The 20082-nt window shown below is 40.4% G+C and overlaps 3 long non-coding RNA genes across 5 annotated transcripts; all 3 read left to right on the top strand.

Moving 5' to 3' along the window:
• Nucleotides 1-1487: 1487 nt before the first annotated feature.
• Nucleotides 1488-9366, top strand: LOC109614676. 2 transcript variants are annotated; one of them, XR_004574669.1, is made up of 3 exons: nt 1488-1762; nt 8046-8162; nt 8528-9366. It is a non-coding gene; the product is annotated as an uncharacterized LOC109614676 (long non-coding RNA). The 2 variants fall into 2 exon arrangements; XR_002195608.3 differs by lacking the exon at nt 1488-1762 and having other exon boundaries at nt 6953-8162.
• On the top strand, nt 1762-5768 carry LOC105014080. Of its 2 annotated transcripts, none has more exons than XR_001198466.4 (2): nt 1762-5298; nt 5605-5768. It is a non-coding gene; the product is annotated as an uncharacterized LOC105014080 (long non-coding RNA). The 2 variants fall into 2 exon arrangements; XR_001198467.4 differs by having other exon boundaries at nt 1762-5334.
• Nucleotides 9367-11771: 2405 nt separating the features above from the next.
• LOC105014089 lies at nt 11772-18485 on the top strand. Its single transcript, XR_828283.3, has 3 exons — nt 11772-15858; nt 15960-16136; nt 17647-18485. It is a non-coding gene; the product is annotated as an uncharacterized LOC105014089 (long non-coding RNA).
• The last annotated feature ends 1597 nt before the right edge of the window (nt 18486-20082 follow it).

Here is a 20082-nt window from a genome sequence, read left to right as displayed (position 1 = left end):
AGGTAGGCCGTGGCATTTAAACGATGCCCAATTGGCACTAAGGGGCCTAAAGAGTGCCAAGAAAACATCCCCCACAGCATTGCACCACCACCAGCCTGCACAGTGGTAACAAGGCATGATGGATCCATGTTCTCATTCTGTTTATGCCAAATTCTGACTCTACCTTCTGAATGTCTCAACAGAAATCGAGACTCATCAGACCAGGCAACATTCTTCCAGTCTTCAACTGTCCAATTTTGGTGAGCTCGTGCAAATTGTAGCCTCTTTTTCCTATTTGTAGTGGAGATGAGTGGTACCCGGTGGGGTCTTCTGCTGTTGTAGCCCATCCACCTCAAGGTTGTGCCTGTTGTAGCTTCAAAAATGCTTTGCTGCATACCTCGGTTGTAACGAGTGGTTATTTCAGTCAAAGTTGCTCTTCTATCAGCTTGAATCAGTCGGCCCATTCTCCTCTGACCTCTAGCATCAACAAGGCATTTTCGCCCACAGGATTGCCGCATACTGGATGTTTTTCCCTTTTCACACCATTCTTTGTAAACCCTAGAAATGGTTGTGCGTAATAATCCCAGTAACTGAGCAGATTGTGAAATACTCAGACCGGCCCGTCTGGCACCAACAACCATGCCACGCTCAAAATGTCTTTCCCATTCTGACATTCAGTTTGGCGTTCAGGAGATTGTCTTGACCAGGACCACACCCCTAAATGCTTTGAAGCAACTGCCATGTGATTGGTTGATTAGATAATCACATTAATGAGAAATTGAACAGGTGTTCCTAATAATCCTTTAGGTGAGTGTATATTGTATGTCTTTGAATTACCATATTTGCTCCAAGCTGCTCTATGGATTTAGGATTTTCTTTGACTTCTTTATCATGACCCAGATGGATGTGATGCCCTTAAGAAAGCATGTGCTCAGGGCACCTGGATGGACAACACTTCTAGAGGCAACCAGAAATGCCTGCTTTTTGTTTACCCAAAATTGTGAAACATCTGGTGGTTCCTGAAAAGATCATGAAAATCCCTACTGTATTCACAAACGCAAAAGATTCCTTTCCCCTCTGTGTTCATTCTCTGAAAACAGACAAACGGAAATTACCACAGAGGCTACAATGATTAAGTGGACAGTGATGGTGCGGAGAAGGCAGATGCAGAGGAATAGTGAGTAATGGTGCAGAGATGGAAGGAGCAGTGGAAAAGAGACACTACAAATGGGCATCTCTTGCGGATGAAAGTAAAGCAGCAATTGGCTGAAGAGAGGAGGCCCTCCTTTTTATAACTAGGGATGGACATAGCTGGTCAAATTAATAATTAGGTAAATACCTAACAGGAATGTGGCCAGGAAAGATTCAGTAACAAAATCATATTTAGTTTTTCACAAACACAGATAAATATCAAACAATGTATATTTATTTGCTGAAAAATTCGGACTGGCATGTAAGAAGTTGTCTGAGACCGGCACTCCAGAACAGTAGATGGCGGTAATGAACATAATGAAGTTAGAGGCCACCCCCCGTAGCAGAGGAAGTACTACCGCCACAACCAAACATCTCTTGGCGTAACAAACCTACTGTATATATTATCATGGATTTAGCTTTTTCTCTTTGACTCCTGCATTATGATTTTTTTTTTTACTGTAAATATGATCTAGCAAGCTAAATACTATGGTACGACGGCTGAGCACGCTCGTCCCTTTGATTTGACTCAGTCATTGTTCGTTTAATTTCCAAAGAAATAGAGGCCGAGGGATTTGCACTACCAACCCAGGTAATATTGCTAGTAACGGCGACGTAACCTTACATTCTAGACAGTCCGAGCTAGCAAATGAACGTTCGCTCGATAGCTAGCTAACGCAAACTACACAGATACAATACGGAATTGCGTTTTGAAATTAGTCTAATGTTAGCGTGCAATGTTCATGAAAAATACTCGGTTAACTTTTTTTGACTGTGTACAGTAGTTAATCATCTAACTAGAAGTATAGATATAAACCAGACACAACATAGTTATTGTAAGCGTATTTTGTAAATAAATATAGCTATAAGTGATGATAACGGAACGTCTTTGTCCCATGCCTTTTGCCATGGTCTGTAGATTTACCTGGCTGTAGGCCCACAACAAAATCGCTTCAGTAGCATCACGTGATACAAAAGCCCCATCTAACACAAAGCGTTCTTTTGAGTAACGTTAGGTTGTTATAGTAGCATATTACAAATTGAATACAAATCAAAGCAATACCAACGTCATCGTTTGCTCAGAAAATGGACACTATAGAAAGTGTACGATTTCAAACTATCCATTCTGAAACAGAGAATAGATATCAAAACCCACGCACTCAACATGACGAAAATGAAGGTATCTTTAGTACAAATGTGGATGAAGAAATTAAAGATTATTCCTTCACCGAAATACAAGCTCATGACCTAGAGCATTATAGAAGATGTCAAATAGGTATCTCATGTTCCCAAGAGGACTACCAAGTAGATGTTTGCAGGAATGTTATAAATCAAATTATAGGAGATGGGGTGCAGACACACTGGAGTTTTTCCAGATTAGTCAAGTGTTTCAGTGATCGGGACTGTTCTAAAGTGAAGTTCAGCCAAGTCCTTGCTGAATACAAGTCTGACATTCTACCTCTCATAATTGAGGAATATGGTAGTCTTAGCCAAACTGAGAAGAAAATGATGTCCCTTATTAATCAGCTTTTGTGTGGATTACATTTGATTGTTGGCTTAGCTCATCAGGCCAAAATAACGCTTCTACTGTGGGACAACATGATTTTCGGTGAGCAGTTAGTATGCGCAGGAGCCCATAGTCTTCGTTACGTTGGGCCAACTGAATTGGAGTCTGGAACAGTGCGTGCTGTGAGAACACTGAGCAATGCTTTCCAGACGCTGGAGTTTGTGGAGTTCAAAACATTTTTGACCAGCAAAGGAGAATTTGACGAACAGCTCTTTTCTCCATCCAGTGTAAACAGAATTGACAGTCTGTTTCATAACGCTGCTGGGTTATATAGCATCTGTAATGATTTGCTTCAGTTTACCAGTGGCTGCACAGAAAACATTAGTTTGCTTGAGGATGTCGCAGCTGATTTGAAGGTTCAACAGTTCAGAGCGGGATGCAGAGCACTTGGCCTGTTTTTCAAATTTGTTATTCAGCCTTTCTGGAAAGCCCTGACTTTGAGTGGAGATTTGTTAAAGATGAACATAAGATACCAAATCTTGATTGGAAAGCTTAAGGAATGGCACATAGATGGCAAAAGCCTTGTGGATGGAAATGTTTGCTTGTTTGATGACATTGAGGTAGAAGGGGATCCTGTCTTAGACAAGCTTACTATGTCTATAGACGAAGGCTGTTTCGAATTGACAGTTCAGATTGTCGAATTGCTATCCTACAGTTTTCTAAAGGTGTGTCATCAGATCCTGCCAATTGATCTAGAGCCTTCAGATGACATTAGAGAGAGGAATGATTTGGTGTCAAAGATGGATGATCACAGCGGGCAGAGTTTAAATGTCCCATTACATTCACAAAAGGCTAAATCAAATGCTACCTGTTTCGCCCTTGAAGGTATGTTTGTATCTAAGAGGCATCGTTCTTGGAAATGGCTGTCCTTATTGGACAAAGAAAAAACTGTTTCAGTTTTAAAAACCCTGAAGCAAACTTTGAAACTGAACAAAATCTTGAACAAAAGAAGAAAAGTTTTTGTGCGATCAAAATTCCCAAATACAAAAAATAAAAACATGGCAGTTGACATGGTGACATCAGTTCAGTTGAGGCCAGCCAAGGAGATGTCTTGGAAAGTTGAAGCTATGACTAAAATAAAATCCCAGCAATATCACAAATCAGCATCATGCTCAGGTACACTCGCAATCAAGAATTTTGGAAAAAGAGTGGAAGGGAAGGAACTTAAATACGTGTCTAAGCAAATTGCCAATACGAAATCTGAAGCATTTGCGCACCAGAGCAATATTAGAAAGCCGGTTCAAGTAAAGCCAAAGCCTGGGCTAGAAGTATTAGAAACAGGACCTCTACAATGGCCCAAACAGTGTACTAGACAGGGAACACTGGTGAGGGGACATTTGGATGCACTTTCTAGTGTTTCTTTGTCCCCTATGAGGGCCCGGGATAATGTGACCATGGAACACTATTTAACCCAAAAGCTGACACAGTATGGTGGGCAGTGGAAGCACGTGAAAGACATTGATAAAAATGTGGCTATGATAGATGCGAAGGATAGATATGCAGCATTAGTCAGCCAGCTGTTATTTCACAGGTTTGTTCTAGGTTTCCGCAATAAGCACGGTGTCTTCAATACCTCATGTGCCGGTAGGAGGTTGCAGTTGAGCGAACTAGTGGATAATTTGAAACGTTCCTTATTGACTAAACGATGAGGAGGAGGAGGATGTTAAAAGTGGATGATCACAATAGTTTACTATACATTTGATTACTGTGCAGACAAACGTGTATTCCGTTCACAGAAAATGCTCATTTAAACTTAATACTGTTACCGCATAAATGGAAACAAAAGGAAGCAGAAATAACTGACTGATCTCAGATTTGTTCGATCAGTTTAAAAAACACAAATCCTGTTTCAGTGCTGAGATGGAGTAGTGTCAACTATTCTGCCAAATAGACAGATCATGTTTTGAAAGGTCAATAAGCTTGTTTTTGGTAATACATTTGCAGTGAACCACTTGTGGTTACTGTGGTGAAAATGTTTATAATATATGTGATATGCAACATTTTAGACAGCTGTACAATTGGTAGGCTGAAATGTCATTTACTGTTGTGTGCAGCAACAAAGTAGTGCATCTCTGGTATAAGTGTAGAAGGGACAGCATCTTAGAGGACTGCAAGTGTATGTAAGGGTGGAGCCTCATTTCTTTACCCTTAAAAAGAAAGGGTTTGAGTTGGTTGATTTAGCAATTTCCCTTGGCCTCCTGTTCACGTATAGCTGACATCTTGTGTAAAAAGACCAAGGTCACAAGAAATGCTTTTTTATTTTGGAATGATTGCTAGATGTGCAACCTTGCAAGTGACTAAATAGCCCTTTGAAAAACGTTTTGAAGTGCCTCATTTCTTTTTGGAAACGTTGAATAGTCAGTGTTCTTTGGTTAAAGAAGGTATACACATTTTTGGAAAGGACTTCTTAATTTTTCTTCTCCATTTTTTTCTTACAAACCATATATGTTTACACCAAGACACCACAAATTCCCTTTTTGGACACATGACTGCTGTTGACTAGGTGGCGGAAGTTTTTTTCATTCTGAGTGAGACTTTTTGCTGACCTGCTTCTCTGAAACGTGAGTAGCGTGACCCCAAAGGATCATAAAACCAAGGTTAGCATTTCTTCTGATGTGTCATAAGACAGTATTATTAAAGGAGATTTGCATTCAAACCAACTCCTCGTAATCCAGCTTTGTAAAACTCATGAAATAATGGACATTTATAGTGGATTGAGTTATATCAATAGCTAATAAGCCAAGCAGAAGGAAATTATGAGAAAAATCGTATACCCGCTTAATGCCCATTTATTTTATTTCTACTTTTACTCTGTTTTTCACCTTGTTTCTTGGTACCTAATTTGTGATTTCCCTACTTTATCACAGCAACTCCCACTGGACTCAGCGTCTGGTGAAGCACATCCAATTCCGTTGTGGTTCTTATCATGCTGCTCGCTCAACAAGGACGTCTACACTGGAATCTCTGTGCTGGAATGAACACACACTCCGGTCCTGTGGCTCACACACCCCAAGCTGCCACATGGAGTCAAGGCAAGAAATCCACATTCAGTTACAAACCTTGTCTGACAAAACCTTAAGTCAGGTTCAAGAGAATGTCTTTGGAACAGCATCCTCAAGCAGTTGCAAAGAGTTCCTGCACACCACTAAAGGCATTTTATTTTTTTACATTTGCCAAAGAGAAACTGTTTCAGGAACACCACTCTTTTCAATTCTAATTCCAGATTGAAAACTATGACTGTGTGCCTAGTGGGTTTAATTTAGCTCTACTCAAAATTCTAAAAGCTACTTTGGGATAAAAGCCATTTATTGACATTTTGAAGATATTTCACAGCGACTTAGAAGACACATTACTAGAATATTTTTTTTTTTAACTCACATTAAGTTGAGAAGTTGAGGGAACTGTGAAGAATTTTATCTACCGGTATTTGATATGGGGCTTTTCAATTTGAGCAATAAAATGTATCTGATAGAAAATGTGTCCCAATATAACGTCTGCATTTTAGATTGCACGTTTGTATGTAGACAAAATCATTTGTGGGTGAAAGGATATTGTGAAACAATGTTATTTAAATATTAAAGGGATTGTTTGACCTGAAAAATGACCCCATGGGCCTTCAAGAAAATCTCAGGGTAATTGTAATTTCAACCAATTATGAATCTAGGTCAATCTATCCCTTTAATAGTTATAATATCCCTTTAATAGTTATATTGCCTGCCTCAAGTGGAGGAGTTTAAGTATCTAGGGGTCTTGTTCCCGAAGGAGGGAAGGATGGAACGGGAGATTGACAGACGGATCGGTGCAGCTTCTGCAATAATGCGGTCGATTTACCGGTCAATCTACGTTCCTATTCTCACCTATGGTCATAAGCTTTGGGTCATGACCGAAAGGACAAGATCCCGGATACAGGCGGCCGAAATGAGCTTTCTCCGCAGGGTGGCTGGGCGAACCCTTAGAGATAGGATGAGAAGCTCGGTCACCCGGGAGGAGCTCAGAGTAGAGCCATCGAGAGTGGTCAGCTGAGGTGGCTTGGGCATCTGTTTCGGATGCCTCCGGAACGCCTTCCTGGGAAGGTGTTCCGGTCCCGTCCCATCGGGAGGAGACCCCGGAGAAGACCTAGGACACGCTGGAGGGACTATGTCTCCCGGCTGGCCTGGGAACGCCTCGGTGTCCCCCCGGAAGAGCTAGAGGAAGTGTCTGGGGAGAGGGAAGTCTGGGCATCTCTGCTTAGACTGCTGCCCCCGCGACCCAGCCCCGGATAAGCGGAAGAAAATGATGATATTGCATAAATTCATGAAATTGGTCCATTAAATATTTTATTGGATATACAACCGTGTAATTGTTATTGTGACAATGGGCCTCATTCATGAAACATGCATACAATCCAATTTGATTGTACGACCATTTCACAGACAGAGCTGGTATTCATCAATATTATCTTTGTTGTATCCTTGCGATCAAACTCATGTCTGGTCGGAGGCCGCGTAAACCCCTGTCAAAAACATAAGATCATGCTTGATTCCCAATAAGACCATCATTATCATGAAAAACAGCAATCATAACAGTCTCAGTAACAACAACCACAATTACAATTATAGGTAATATAAAACAAGTTGAAGAGGAATATAACATCTCCAAATGTAACCACAATATCAAATATTGTGTCACTATTGTTATATATTTTAATTTCATTTTCTCTTATTTCTGTTGTTCATGCGATTTTAAGGGTTGAAATGCATGTGTGTAATGCGCTAGACAAATTTGCTTTGTCTGGCTTTTCCTAAGTCACTGAAGCTGTATCGACGTACTTGGAGGTCATAAATGGTCGTTCATTTCGGTGGCCGGCATCTTGAATAGCTAGCAGGTCTTAAATTGACTAGTGAGAGGATAAATTAACCAGTAGCTCTGGGTCGAGCAGTTACCCTAATGATGGCAGAGCTTGCTCTTTTAAAGGACTTCGGCTCTGGGCTGAGACGCGAAAGAGTTCCGTAACTGCGGCTGATTTCGTCGTGGGGAATGATGAATGGTTAATTATCCGTTTCAGGCTATAATTTATGTTGAAGTCTGTCAATTCATAGGCTGCTGATCGCCACCCCCGCATTAATCACAGGTGTGTCATATGTAAATAGGGACAGCTGCAGTGCGTTCTTGCGTCCACGGCTTAATCGGATTTATCAATCTGCGATCACATCTACGCTAATTTCGATTTATGAATGAGGGACAATATTTATATTTCAGTGTTGTGTTGTCAGGATCATGTAATGGTACCTGTGTGGACGTCTTGGTCTGACAACTTGTGTTTTTGCAGGTAAATACACCTTTGTGTCTAACTGCTGAGTGTCTGTGAAGCAGAATGGATTCATCATCCCTTTTCCATGGTAGACTGAACTGTTTGTCTTATACAAGTGAACCTCAACCTCAGAAGGTGCGTTGTTTATGAAACATTTTAGAAATACAATGTATTAAATGTGAACATCACTTTCCAAATCTGGCATTTTGATATACACTGGTAGTAGTTTTGAAAAGACTGTTAAAACTGATTTACCCCCAATATTTACACCTTTCCCCCCACTACATTGTCAAAAATAATGCTCTGAAATGATAGGGCATTAGCATACGCTCTTTCTTTGGAGAGCAATTTAAAGAAAATGCCTTGAATTTCATGCTATTTGCCCAACTGCTAACATGTGAGTTACTGACACTTTGGATTGACTATTTAGACTGTATGTACACAGCTGTCAAATGAGCTTGACCCTCGTTTTGCTGCCTCTTTTTAAATTTCATTCACAGATCCTTGATTTGCTGTACCATAGGGACATGAAGTTGATTCTGTCGCCAACTTGTGGACCTGTCCTAAGGATCTTCAAAAACACCACTGTTGTATTTTTGATCACATAGGTTTTCCTGTCAGACCGGTTGTCTTTAATTTCCATGCCCTGGCCTGACTGACCGGAACATTTATCCGAACAGAAATCTAATGCTTCTCACAGTGGAGAATTCTGGACTGGTTGTGAGGTCACAGGAAATAGACTGCATCTTCGACACAGCTCAATAAATGTTTTCACAATTTAAATCTGAGTTTACAGTATGAACTGTGTCACAAATTTATTGGTGCCATTGATATTTCCTGTAGGCTAATTTTAGTAATTACAACATCAAGTTAATAAAAGGATCAATAGTATGTACCTACTATGTTTTCATTCTCCCAGCTCGATGGAACTTGATGTGCTGGAGTCCTTGCTTAAGATGTAAAATATCAGGTTGTTCCTTACTTGCTGCAGCCTAATGGTCATCTTATTGTGAAACCTGTAACACATTTTTAATCTCTCAATTTTTTTATGGTACCAACCAGTCTCTGGACAGTCATAAGCTCCTAACAAACCTAACGACCCTGTTAACTAAATATGTATATCTATTTAAAAACGGTGTTGTCTATCTGGCCAAAACAATTTGATCTCTGATACATTCTGAATATGTATCCGTATTCAGTACAATATGTATTGTGAATGCACATCAATCAGATTTTAGACCTCTGTTAGTCATCGTTTTTTGGGGGGAAGCTATATCTGGGTTTGCTTTACCAGTTTTTCCTTGAACAATGCCTTGAAAAATAAAAATGTTGAAATGTTCCTTTTTGGTTTGGGCTTTACTTCGTTCCAAAACGAACTTGTTACTTGTGATTATCCCGTTTTATGTTCACCACCCATTTAATGTAGTTGTATGTCAACCTTTTGTGTATTCTATCCCTATTCTATCTAAAATTACCATTACACCAACTGCCATTTTGGATATGTAAATGTATCTGGCGCGAATAAAGCTGATTCTGAAACGCAGCACACTGAAAGGAGGTGATCGTTTTGTAATTATGAAATCCAGAAATTCAAGTGTTTTGGATTTTTTTATGAAAATGATCCAATCGAGCATGTCCAGTGGGTGCAAAGAGTACTTCCGGTGAGTTAATCGCAAAAGAAGACGATTGACCAATCAAAACAAACTCGCATCGCTCTCGGTCAACTGTTGGTGCGTGTTGGAAAACACGAACTTCGTGCGTTTCTGGGGCAGACCCTTGCCATTCATGGAGCTCGAAAGACGTTGGGAAAACATTTGTTAAAAATCAATGGAGTATGTTTTCTAAGTTACCGGTATTCTTTTGCGGGACGTGGACTTCGTGTTTCTGCAGCGGAGGCCGCAGCGTCGAGATTAACACATTCCAAGCAAGCACGGAAAGCGTTTAAAAAAAAAAAAAGGTTTGATATCAACTGAGGTTTTCCTACAGTCGTCTTGAAAAAAGTGGAACCCAGTGGACTTCAGTTACTGTACTAGCCAGATAAGGGCAGAACTCTGCAGACTTAAGGAGTGAGCCAGCGAGCTAACATGCACGAACCTGGTTTGGCTTCACTGTTATAAAAGTGAGTAGGGGAGTATCTTTATTGTGGCCCTAAGTTTTTTCTAAAGTCAGTTTCACCTGTAAAAGAGTAAAACCTGATAGGTAAAACTAGTACCATTAACCCCTGTAACTAGTTCACTTACCTTTTTATTGCTTGGTCGCTTTTCTGTAAATCTTGTCTTCATTGTTATTATTAACTCCCCCCGACTTGAAATCGTTTTTATTGAGGCCTATTATTAATTGTTGGCACACACAAAATGGTTCAGTAAAGGTGACATGCTTTACATTACCCTCTTCTCCACAAGTCATCGATTTGGTTTTGTTGTGATATGGCCGTATCAGATGAACAAGTTGAGAAAAATATTTTCCAACCATCTCTACCGCTTTTAAGCCTTCAACTAGATCACCCATATGCACTGAATTGCCATGAAGCTGAAGGACAGGCTCTAGGTCTGCTGTCAGAAACGTCTGTAACAAGTGAATGGGAGAGTAACACAGAATCAACTAATGAAGCAGTTTTCAAAGGGACACAAACTGTAAACAACCTACTCTGCCCTGTTTTCTCACCTACATTGGAACATGACAGTTACATCGAAGAGGTAGTTCCAGTTAAAGTTGTTCAAAGCAGGGAGATGGTAGATGTAGTTCATCTGCCAAAGATAGGCTCTCGATTGCTTAATGTACATCAAACAACGGCAGTCAACTTTGGTGAAATTGCAGCTATTCTAAAATCAAATGAGGGTGGAATCCTTAGTGGTTCAAAAATAGCCTCCAGCCCGCTTAAGAAACCGTTTAGTACTGTACCTGTACTAAAAGTTTTGAACGCAGGAGGGGAGCCATTTTTCATCCTGTCGACGGCACCAAGTAACGGCCCTGTTGAAAGCAAAACCAACACGTCAGAACAAGGTTGTAGCCAGTCTTCAACACTGACATCAACAAATCAACCTTCTGTGTACCAGCAGTTTATCATGTTCCCGCCCAATTTGAAAACCTCAATCAAAACCTGCTCTCCAACCAAAAAGCCCAACGTGAAGAAAACCTGTTCTGTGAGTTACGCGAAGTACAGGGATCCATTTCCCAACTGCACAAATGTAGGACTAGACCTCAACGTGAGGTCTAAAGAAAAACGTGACTTGAAGTTTTTGACAAATGGAGTTATGGTTGAGATTCAAAACTTTGCCAGCAAGATAACAACGGCTTTCCAGTATGTTGTATTTGATATTCTAGACCACAACTTTGATCTTTGTTTGTTAAGTGAGGAACGTTGGAGATTTGTCAAAGCAGTTAATAGTAAATTAAAGCAAATAAGAAAGAAATACAACAAAAGGTTAACACTTAAAGTGTTCACACTACCTGATCTCAAGAAGAAAGTGAAACCCCTTTCTAAAGCAACTTTACTTGCTAAGGCTTCTCAAGACAAAGACTCCTCACTCTCATTGAGACAGAAACTTGCTAAACAAAAGAGAAAACAATGCCACAAGCGTAGGTACATAAGTAAATATCAGGTTGCTAAGGAGGAAGAAAATGCTGTCAAATTTCAGAAGGCTTATGAGGCTATGAACAACTTTCTGATGACTTGGTTTTATCATGACAGGCAGGTGCCTTCTCAGGTCACCAATAAAAACTCTGCTTAATAAAAACGACAAGATGTACGTGGCATTGGACCCTGTTGAAACTGCAACGCTTGTAAAAGTCGAGTCTGATCCTCATCCCAGGCAGGAACACATTTTTTGCAATGCTGGTGTCACAGTGGGGGCAGATGAACCCGCAGTTATTCGGAAGAATGGAGCTCCTGAGATTGAGATTAAGGTTGAATCTGACCTGGTTCTGCCAGTTCAGCAGATTAAAATTGAGTTGAAATCTGAGCCTGTTGAAACACTGTGTACCAGTGATAAAGATGTGCCTTGCCAGAAGATAGAGCTGACTGATATTTCTATTAAGGATGAGCCTGAGTTTCACCCCATATCATCGCAAATCAAGGAGGAGGCACCCTGTAATGGAATCGAAGATGCACTGTACACAGACTACACTGGGAAGCTAGGCCATACGCATGATGTCTATATTAACAATGAGTCTGATCTTTATCCTGAAATGCAGGGTAATGTAAGAACTTTAGAACGTTCCCATTTGGTGTCTACGATGGAGAGAACATTGAATAACCCTTACCCATACTGCAGGAGAATTGGTCTAGACCTTGTGAAATCTAAACTGGGAATAAAAAAGAAACTTAATTTGCAATCATTGACAGTGGGTGTAATGCTTGAAATTTATGATTTTGCCAAAGATGTATGTGCATCATCCCAAGAGATTGCTGCTAGAGTCATAGAACAACATTTTCACCTCGATTTAGAAAAAAAAAAATTGCTGTACTCCGAAAATATTGGCAACAGAATAAAGCGGTTTCCGAAACATAAGGCTCTGAAAGAAAAGTTATTAAAAGAACCTTATCAATTCACCAGTGAGGTACAAAAGCCCTTCCGGAAAAGAGCTGCTCTGCCTAAGGCACCACTTCTGTCAGAGAATCAAAAATTTAAAGAAATCTCTGTAAGAAGGCGATTAGATTTAAAGAAGAAGAAAGAGGAAAGGGCCGCCAAGTGGACAAAGGAGGAAAAACAAGCCAAAAAAACGAATTCAGTGAACTCAGTTCCTGAAATGCCCACAATGATAAGTCTATGTCCTCATCAAACGATATCTAAAATGCCAGATGGTGCGCTGATGACAAAGCAAAGAACACCAAATCTTGCACAGTGGTCGTTTAAAGAAGCACAGTTTAGTCCTAAAAAGGTGCTTGCAGACATACACCCACAGGAGGAATCTGATCCATACTCCAAGCCCACAGAGCAAGCCTTGGACCCAAAAGACAACGAAGTTGACATGTTAAGGAAAATTATCCTGGATATAGTCAAGAGTGGTGAAGTTCATTCGAAAAACATCTTTAACAAAATTACTTCATGTATTGGTGATCCAGCTGCCCCAGAGAAGAAATTCAAGCATATCTTAACTGATTACACATCAGAGTTTTTGCCACACGTGGTTGAGCAATATTATGCCTATAGTAATCCTGAAAAGGTAATCTTATCCCTTGTAAATAAGCTGTTCTGTGGATTGCATTTGATTGATTGCTTAATTCATCAATCAAAAACTGCTCTTATACTTTGGGAATGTATGATATTTGGAGATAAACTTGGTTTGTCCCTTAGCTTTGGAATTACAGAATTGGAGTCTGGAACAGTGCGCTTGGTGAGGTCTGTGTGTGATTCATTCCAGGCCAGAGGGTGTGCAAATGAAGACAGGTATGTGAAATTCAAAGGAATTATGACCGGCCAAGGAGAATTTCACAAAGGTCCTTTGGCTTCCTCTAATGTTAATAGACTTGACACACTCTGTCTTAATGCTGCGTGGGTATACAGTATCCATGATGATTTAGTGGAGTTTACCACTGATAACAAAGCAGACAGTTTGTTCAAGGAAGTTGTCGCTGATTTGAAGGTCCAACAGTTTAAGGCTGGATGCAGAGCTCTTGGTCTGATTTCTAAGCTGATCATTGATCCCCTCTCGAGAGCACTGACTGTGAAGGGAAACATATTAAATATGGAAGCACGATACCAAACCCTGGTTTCCAAACTCAAGGAATGGCATGAAGATGGCAGACAGTTTGTTGAGGGAAATGTTTATTTGTTTGATGACATTGAGGTAATCAACGACCTTGTGTTTCAAAAGCTTACAATGTGTTCAGACCCAAACCTGTATGAGTTGACAGTTCAGATTGTGGAACTGCTCCTTGCTAGTTTTCTCAGGATTTGTAGCAAAATGTTGTCTAGTTATCCTAACTATTGCAGGCATATTCTGGCAACAGATGAGCTGAGAGAAAAGCTGTGGTCAATGTCAAAGAATGCCAGCCTGAAAAGGGATTTTGGCCTTTTGGAGCATCTACAAAGGGCTAAATCTGGAGCCATTGGTATTGCCATAGACTCCATGGTCATGTTCAAGAAAAGTCGCAACTGGGACTGGCTTCTAGCTTTGGACATAGAAAAAAAAAAATTGTTGCGGAAAACACTTCAGCGGGCAGTTCAACATCAAAAAGTGTTGTCAATGGAGGGCTTGCTTGTCCAGAATGTGAAAGGCAATCTCATAAAATCAGTTGTGAAGCATGGTTGTGCTGCCCGTGAGGAGAAACTAACTGAACAGAACTTTGTGGAAATGACAGTACAATCAGAGGAGATGGATGCTATTTTTGATGGTGAAGAAGCCAAACCTCAACAATCTACCCTGCAGTTTGAAAGCAGAATAACCATAAAGTCAGAAGAGATGGAGAGTGACAGAACCAAACTGCAACTTAGCAAAATAAGTGTGAAGTCTGAAGAGACAGAACGTGAGGAAACCAGACCAAAACAAATGACAGTGAAGTCAGAGGAGATGGAGGGTGAAGTACCCAGCCCTAACTTATCAGGCCTGCACGTCAGAGCTCACCAATCATTCCAATTGCGTGAAGGAAGAGTCTTGCTGAAGAGGCTCGCAGATAAACCGAAAGCTCTGACGAACACCCCGGGTGAACAATATGCCTTGATGAAACATGATTTGATCAGGGAGTTGGAGAAGTGTGGCAGTTTGTGGGAGAAAGAGGTGGATATGGATGAACACTTGGCCATATTGGATGAAGATGGAAGATATTCGGCAGTGATCTGCCAAATTCGGTTCTGGAAGTATGTCCTATGTATGAAAGATAAAAAAGGGCTTCTCAACAATTCAGTTGGTGGCAGAAAGTGTAGCTTTGAAGAACTTGTGACAAATTTGAGAATGTTCATCTTGGAAAACAGCACCTCTGAAGAATTCAAAGCTCTGAATCTGAAGCAAAAAGTTGAGACCCCTGAGACATTTACACTGTGATTCATTCAGAAAGCTGGTGGAAGTGACAGATGATACTGTGGGCAGTGTTTCGAAGTGAGGCACAAGTGTGGTTAGAGATGCAGGTCCACTATAGGTCAATGCACAGTGAAAACAAAAACCAATCACTGAATTGGATTAACACAAAAGGGGTGGCTGATCTCTAGAAAACAGCCCTTGCAAATTACACCGCGAATAAGGGAACTGAAACATTAATATACATTTTAAACTTGCTTCACAAATTCTTTGTATTCTCACTGCCACTAGAAAAACAAATCATTATGTCTCTTCAGAAGTTTTATGAATTTTGACTGTTAGCTATATTTGCAATATACATTGGCTTTTTGTATCAATAGAATATTAAAATTTAGGGCTTTTTGTGAAGTTCCTTTTTGGTAGAATTTTTTTTTTGGGGGGGAGTCGTTTGTGGGTATGGTGAACTAAACCTCACTGCTTTCTCAATAAAAAGTTTCACACTTAGGGATATTTGGTGTTCTAGGAAAAAGAACCATGTGAAGTCACTACAGAAATTAAGAACAGGAATACCTATGTGATATTACCTAAGTGGTGGACAGCCCAATTTCTCTTGTTCTTTTTTTTTGTTGCTTTTTATGGACTTGAACTTTTCCTCGTGGCAGTTAATTCCTGGGCAGTAGCCAAGCTTGAGATCAAATGTCTCACATCAGAGCAAGAAATTGATTGTTTTTTTTTTAATCTTTTTTTGAAGATGATACTTTTAATGTTTTTAAAGTTTACTGCTGAATTGTTTGGAGGAATTAAAGCGAAAAGGAGAACTCCATTAAGGAGCTCTCCCACTGATTCTCAATTGGATGCTGAATACCAAAAAAAGGTTAGTCACGTCTTGATACCTTTCTAATTAGCTAATTTAATGAATTTAATTTAGAAAGTCAAAACATGCAGTGTTTTTTAAGGTGTTGTCTTCCTTGACAGGTGACTTGTCTGGGTGATTGGTGTGGTCTTGCGTCAAGTCATTGATTCTGCCGTTCGCCGACACCTCCGGTTGGTGAAAATGCATTCCTCTTCCTCTTGAGTTGCAGTCCGGTCATTTTAGGAATACCTGGTCCTGTTCCTGCTGCACATGAAAAGAACCTCCACAGCTGTACGTCTGTATGTATACAAACACACACACACCTTCACCAGTCTGACATTACATATGTTGTATTATAAAAATGCGCTACGTATGGTACTGGTCAATCGTTTATCGTCAATTGGTCAATTATACAGCTCCAGAACAAATTAAGAGACCACTGCACCTTTTTCTTTCCTTTCCAAAATAGTAAAAAAGGAAGTTTTTGAGTGAGGAACAGAAGGGTTAAAATTAAGAGACCAATGCAAATTGAACGCTTCTGTTCCTCACTCCGAACTTTCCTTTTCAACGTTTTCAGAAAGGAAAGGAAAAGGTGCCGTGGTCTGTACCTTTGGTTCCAGTTACAGTGCATGTTATGTTGACAAGTAGAATTGCCTGTTTCTAATACTTGTAGAGGTTTATTTGGCCGAATTGCACGGTGTACTTATCCCACCTCCCGTAGCTGCACTTTGAATGAGAAGAAAACGACTGTCTATGTGTTGTCTCACAAATAGCTTACAAATAAATGATGGGACAACAATAGTGCAAATTATTAAGCTATTTATGAATTCTTCATAATGCTTAGAAATAAATGTACTAATGAGAAGTTAGGATATAACTTTTATTTATCCGACTAACATTGAGTTAGAACAAATTATTAGGCCTTTAAACATTCTTTATAATGCTTCAAAACAAATATGAGTAAATATCAGGCTTTGAAATAGTAGTTTTCCCTATAGGATGTGTAGCTGTTAACCATCTTTTTTGTCTTGGCCTTACTATATGTTACTGGTAAGAAAAACGTCATGTTCTCTCTCTGCTTCAGTAAGACTATGGCAACATTGCCTGCTGTGCTGAATACACCTTCAAACAGACTGCTTGTTGCACAGATGCAAATATTTTCAGGCGATGTTTGCCAAATGGCACACGTTTACCTAGATGAGACATATGAAATGACAAGGATACAACAAAGACCTGTTTTCTTAAAAACTAAGCTTATATAACTGACATCTGATTATATTTATGTAACCTTAAAGAGAAAACATAAACCATGTAACTACACTCCTTTTACATTGAGCTATTCCTGCCAATTTACCCCTCTATGCCCACACCTCCCTTCCATGGATAAAAACAAAGACGATGCCATCGTCTGTCAAAGCTGTTTGGGCAGGTTGATGGAATGATGTGTCAATCAAGACATACTCTAACCTGAATACATACAACTTTAACTCTGATATGTTCAACTTTAACCCTAACTCTCTCTGCCGATCTCAATGCTATTAATGCTATTAATGCTATTCAGCAGCAAATGCAGATCCATTTCAGGCATGATGTTGCCTCAGACGTTCTGTTCTCTCAGCTATTAAACCAGTACTGAATCATCTTTTCAACAGTGCAGTTTTTGTCGTTAACACAGGAATGCAATTGTTATTGAAAACTGGAGGTCTGTTGATTGTTATCAAGCAGGCTTATGGAACTAATGACTGTACTCTTCATTTATTGTCATTTTTTTTAGTTGACATGTTTCTGTTTTTCATCGGCTGTATCCAGGGCCTGGGTGAAGATCTTTGGCATGTGCCTTTGGGGTTTTGGACCAACCGGGACGTGTGGAAACCTTGGTGCCATGGCCGGCGGTCTACCATGAGACCGACGCGCCGACCTGAATGTTTGTGTGTCTGTATACTCACAGGGTGGACTGATGCTTCTGAGACCTGTCCCGCGTCCCACAGCAGAACCATGGCCAGGTGGGTTGTTGTCGGACAAGAGAGACTGATCTATGAGTCGGGTTCACAGCATCCGCTAGGCATATCGGCCTCTCATATTGGCGCTTTAGTCCTACTTGCACAACCTACATTAATTAAGTCCTACCTCGTTTGTTTACATTTGAGAGGAAACATTCTCTGTAAATATATTTTTTTTTCTGTGTATATGGTCTGTTAACAGTTTTTTGTTGTGTTTACTTGGCTGGTTATCGAAAGGATACAAAAAAAATATATTACACTTTACTTTAGACCAATTTGAGAATTCCATTTGTTGGATAATTTTCTGTTTGTAAATAATTATATGGTTAGAATTGCTTAGAAAAACTGAATGACTATCAATGTTGTTACTACTGCAGTTCTTTTAACTTGCCATGTGGGGTCAGCATTGTTTCAACTTCTCTGTAAGTGGACCAGCAGTTGGCAGCTTAAAGTGTTCTGAAGAACAGCACCTTGTACACGCAGTGAGCAAAGAAACTCACAGTTCCACCAACATCTTCACAGACATGTTACATGTAGCTTGAAAATCAACTGTCTATCCAACTTCGCTTCTAATTCACTCAATTGAGACTGTTTACATTTTGTTTTACTTTTAGCCCTTCCGTCCTCAAATAAAAACGTTTATGAAGACGTGTGTATTGCCCGTGATTAAAGCAACCGAGGGCTAGCTATTCATGGAGTCTATATCCGGTCTTCTACCAATTGCAAGACAGCAGTTGACGTGTGTTTAGATGTGGGCATGTGTAGGGAGCCTGTGAGCTAATTCGAGGTAGAGAGACTACCCTCCACCTGATGCATAAGGGTTCCGGTAAAGACTTCCTCATTAAAAGAGCAGCGTGATAAGAATCCGATTGGCTGCACTTTGGAAAACCCATCTGAACATCAACTGTCCCTGGGCCGCTGGGGGTTGCTGCAATGAAGGGGCAACCTAATCACAAATTCAATATGATGAAATGGGGTGAAAAAAGGGTAAAAGAAATAACAGTGTAAAATGTTCTATCAATCAAATTTATTTATAAAGCCCTTTTTACAAGAGCAGTTGTCACTAAGTTCTTTACAGAGACACCCGGCCTTAAACCCCAAGGAGCAAACAACAGTAGTGTTGGATTTCAGTGGCTAGGAAAAACTCCCTAAGAAGGCCGAATTTTAGGAAGAAACCTAGAGAGGACCCAGGCTCAGAGGGGTGACCAGTCCTCTTCTGGCTGTGCCGGGTGAGATATTAAGAGTCCAATTAGAATAATAAATACATTCCTCTGGGCTAAATCCAGAGTCTATTTGATTCTAGACTAGGTCAAAAGTATGACCAGGTGGACAAGGACAGGGTCAGCAACGGGCCCCCCAAACCAGGTACTCCGCAGGTGTGGACCAGGACCTCTTCTCCTAAAATTTTAAACAGGAGGAGACTGAGAAAAGTTAGAAAGTGCATTCCTCATATCCCCCAGCACAATAATATAGCAGCGTAACACCTTGGAACTGAGACGGGGGGGTCCAGCGACACTGTGGCCCTACCCAGGGGAAGCCCCGGACTGGGCCCAACAGGCAGGAAATCAATCCACCCACATTGCCAGCCATCAACCAAAGGGACACCCACCAACTCTACATGAGGATAGTATGGAGTTGGTGCCGGGGTGTGGGGTACATAATGGTATATACGCACAGATAGGTTTAACAGTAACAAGGAATAAATACAAAATAGAAATAATGTAATATTTTATATCTGCAGGAATTCAGTGTGCAATAGGTTTTGTGCATATGGGAGATGGGCTATATACGTCATAAATACAGTGTGTATACAAACAAACGTACATTTGCATTAAGGGCATTTATACGGGATTAAAATGCTAGATAGACCTATCTTGACTTGCAGAATAATTTCCATAACATTTGAATTTACGCCTGTGTGTTCGAGACGTACAACACAGGATTGTGGCCGACAATCCCATGGAAAAACCCTTAGCGAAAATGGGGCGCACGCTTCCTTGGAATGTGGCGTCTCGAGCTTTCGGTATAGGCAAGTTTGCACAGCAAAACAATCTAGCGTCTCGAGGCTTCTACAGCACGTCTTGGAAAATGTAGCGTAATGTAAACAAGCCCGCAGTCTTGCCCGACCTGAGATTAATTTAATGTGATAAGAACAAATATACTCTCTTCCCCTGAAAGGGCCAGTATTGGCTGGGGAGAAATAACTCGCTGTCACTTTAGCCGAAACCTCATTGGGACTCCATAC

This window comes from Esox lucius, chromosome 2, assembly GCF_011004845.1.
Source record: "Esox lucius isolate fEsoLuc1 chromosome 2, fEsoLuc1.pri, whole genome shotgun sequence".
NCBI lineage: Eukaryota > Metazoa > Chordata > Actinopteri > Esociformes > Esocidae > Esox > Esox lucius.
Note: the sequence above shows the minus strand (reverse complement) of the source record. Positions and strands in the feature narration are given on the sequence as shown.